The sequence below is a fragment of the Myotis davidii genome, unplaced genomic scaffold (assembly GCF_000327345.1).
Source record: "Myotis davidii unplaced genomic scaffold, ASM32734v1 scaffold32, whole genome shotgun sequence".
NCBI lineage: Eukaryota > Metazoa > Chordata > Mammalia > Chiroptera > Vespertilionidae > Myotis > Myotis davidii.
Genome location: NW_006286587.1, coordinates 1,435,770 through 1,439,760, shown reverse-complemented (window position 1 = coordinate 1,439,760; position 3,991 = coordinate 1,435,770).

Here is a 3,991-nt window from a genome sequence, read left to right as displayed (position 1 = left end):
TTGGGGTCCGACGACGCCTCAAACCCCGGGGTGTGGCCGGGCATGGCTCCCACGCGGATGGTTTTTCCCTAAACGGCTCTCTGAGGAACGTTTCCCCGGGACCTGTGTCCTGTGTAGAGCCTCCCACAACGGCTCCTTGTGAAGGACCCCAGCGGGACACCCCTAGAACGTTTCCCCCAGCAGGGTTTTCTGTAGACAGTCTCCATAGTCCTCCTGTATGGATGGGCCACTTGCCTGCCCCATAGATTATTGCCCTCAGAAACCGCTAGAGAGACGAGCCCCCTCCCCCCTCCACACACAATAACGCCCCTGATTAGAAACCCCAAAGGGGTTTCCCTAGAAAGGGCTTGTGTATAATGCTCCCCGATCGGAAGTCTCCCCGAGAGCTTGTCTCCTTGACAGAGGCTTCCCTAAATAAGGGGGACCCCCCTCCCCACCCCCTACAGGCACACAGACACTGACAGCATCTTCCCTATTGCGCATGTCCTCGCCTCCCCCGGCCCCAGCCTCTTCGCGACCCTCCCTCGCTCCACAATGGGGAGCTCAGATTGGGGGGGCGTTGGAGGTCATTAGGGGCGCCGGAGGGAACACGAGCTGGATGGATAGGAAAAAGAGGCTCGGGAACCCCAAAAGCGGTGGGCCCCAGGCCCCTGAGGCCAGACACACAACTCCGGGGTGCCTGGCTTTGGGGAGGGTGATATCGGGGAGGGGCCCGCACCCTTTGGAGAAAGGAAAATCTGTTTTCGACTTCTGCTCCTGGTGCCTTTGGCTCCTTGTGACCTTGATAGTCTGGGCATTGTTTGTGATGGAGCTGGCCTGGCACCGCCTGCGGAATGCGAAGGTTGGAATGATGGAGGGGTTGTGGCAGAGACCATTGAGACGGAGGGAGGGAGGGTGAGAGAAAGAAGGGGGCTTTGGCGCCCTGCAAAACTGCCATTAAACCCGAAGAGGGTTTTTTTTTTTTTTTGGTTTGCTTTTTCTCTATTTTAGCCACTTAATAAAGCAAATATGGTATTGTTCCCTTGAAAGGAGATTTTGAACGTAGACGTTGGAACTGCTTTTTCTGTATCCTTGTGAAGGTGATTACGGCATCGTATTTTTAACTGTTTGCTCACTGATCTGTTGTTGTTGTGCTTTTTTTTTTAATAAACCAAATTAATGAAGAGCAAGAACTAAATCTTAGAACCATGTTCCTCCCTTCCTGGCGTGCCTTCCCTGCAACTAATGCGTGTTTGTTGAATGAATAAATGGGGAGGTGAGGCTAGATTCCCATGGTTGCATTTGCAAGTCCTTGTTTGCTTTTAATTTGGCAGGTGAGGTTGTTTGAACTTCTCCTCTGCTCTTCAATGGAATTCCTTGTGGACTTGACAGTTCCAAGTGTTTAGCTGCTTATGATAACCATCTCCAATCCACCCTAAGGTCCTAAACGTTTCTGGCAGACAGTTTTCACTGTTAGAAAGTATTTGAATTTTACATAGAACGAAACGGCACTTTAGAACTTGGAACAGCCATCTGTTAAAGCCAGGCTCGCCGTTGAGTTGGGGTTCATCCCATCATCTTAAGTGTAGGAATCTTGAGTTTTTGAGACGTTCAGGGGGGAAAAAAGAGCTTCCCAGTGAAATCCATCTCTAAAATATGGTGCCTTCCCTGTTTCTAAAAACATGGCAGTGTGCAGTTAGTTTTTAAGTAGTGTTTTTATGCTAAAAAGATAAATGTTGGTTAACTTTACTAGTCAAACTCTGAATCTTCCACTGAGTAGTCTGAGTGAAACTCGGTCTCCGGACAAGGGGTAGTGCGAGGAACCCCAAGACCTGGCTGTTTTATACCTTTGGTAAAAGAAGTTGGGTGAAGGTTCCCCTCCATTCTTCACCTCTGCGTAACTGAACATGGTTTTCTTGCCCATTCAAGCCTTTCCCTGACTTTTGACATTGAACATTTCTAGCACATTTGGGCTCAGCACTTTCCTGTCACCTATACTTATCTTCCTTGCTTAACTCTGATTCCTGAGCGATGAAAGGGGCAGGCCTAACTGGTGAAGTTACATTCCTAAAGACCCATAGATAGTATTTTGCAAGTGTGTGGTTTAGTGGTAGTGTTTATTTTTGCAGATAAGGAATACAAATCAGGTGGTAAAATCTTGTTGCTTAGAACTAGAACATTTTTTTTTAAAGGATATGGTGCTGTCCATCAGATATTTTTGGTTTCTGCCTCCTGGACATGTGGTAACGAACTTGCTTGTCCTCTTGAAGTTGGGTTTGGGTACGGCGTTGTGAGTTCCTCTAGGTCAATGAAATGTGCACAGGAGTGATGCTATACCTTCTGGTGTGCAATTTACCACTCTCTTTACCTCTGGTGACTGTTGGTGCTTCAGGTGGTGGCTAGTCCATCAGTCTGGGACGCAGAGCAAGCTTTCAGGTGACTGATGTTTGAAATGTAGAGTGAGGAAGAAGCTTTTGGAGTTGTTACTAAGTACCTATCTTGACTCATACTAAGGAACCAGTATAAAATATGCTTTCCTGCTTCAAAATCTTTTTCTGCAGATGGATCTGATCCTGCTCAGGATTCATTTCATTTCACTGCCTCTTTATACAAATAATCCAACATACCCTGTGCTAGGTGTTCTGGATTCAAGCAAATAAGGCAGGCCCTTACCCTTAAAGATCTCCTTTGTAGGTGGAAAGAGACAAAACAATAAAAATTGTAATATAGGGTGAAGATAAATGAGTATTGAGGAAGAAATAGGGCCGAAGGAACAATAGTGTAAGAGGACACAGTTGATTTGGGGCTCAGTGTTGGGAGAATGAGTTGCCATTTATTAATTTGGGAATACTGGAATAAGAGCAGGTTTGTGGAGAAAATAGAGCTCAATTTTGGCCTTGTTCATTTTGAGTTTCCTAATAGATATCCAAGTGGTGATATTGAGTAGGCAGTTGGATATACAAGTCTGGCATTTAAGAGAGAGATTGGGACTGGAGATACCACCCATATGCTGATAACTCCCAAATTTTTATTTTAAAGCTGTGAGGCCCTGGCAAGGTAGCTCAGGTGGCTAGAATGTCATCCCGATACATCAAGGCTGCTGGTTCATTCTCTGTTCAGGGAACATACAAGAAGCAATCAATGAATGCATAAATAAGTGGAACAACAAATCGATGTTTCTCTTTCACTTCCTCTCTCTCTCTAAAAAAAATAATAAATACACACACAATAAAAGCTCTGAGACGAGATAGAGATGCAGAGAGTAAATGTAGATAGAGAAGAGGACCAACATCCAAGCCCTGGGCTATCCCATGTAGAAAAGACAAGTGTAGCAACATCTTCCAACTCGTGAGGGAAAATGGTTTTCTGCCTCTGAGATAGGAGAAGATTCTGGGACAGTGGAAAGCCAAGTGATAAATACTGACGAGGACTAAGAATAGACTGTTAGATTTGGAAATGTGGAGGTCAATGGTGACTTGGACAAGAACCGTTTTCATTCAGTGAGTTCAAGAGAAAATAGGAGAGAAATTGATGACAGTCAGTATAGATAGTCATAGTGATTTTGTTTCAAGGATGTTATAAGGGAAAGCAGAGTAATAAAGCTTCAGCTGGGCGGGCATGAGTGTTAGAGTCCTTTCTGTTTTTAGGTGGGCAAACATTTTAATTATAGCATGTTTGTAAGTTGATGGGAATGATGGAGTACAGAGAGGCAAACTGATGATTAAAGAGAGAGAAGGGACAATTTCAGAAGTGAGGTCCTTGAATAGGTGAGAGAGAATGAGATCGAGGACATACATGGATATGTTGACCTCAGGCTAAAGTAGTGCATGGACAGTTCATCTGTGGCAATTATATGGACACAAATGCTGGTGCAGTGGTAGCTTGGTAGTGGAAGAAAGTGGAAGTTCTCTTCTGATTACTTCTATGTTTTTAGCTAAATAAGAAGGAAGTCTGTCAGCTAAAAATGAAAAGGGGGAGGAGTTGAATTTTTAAGGAGAAAGAAGGTATAGAA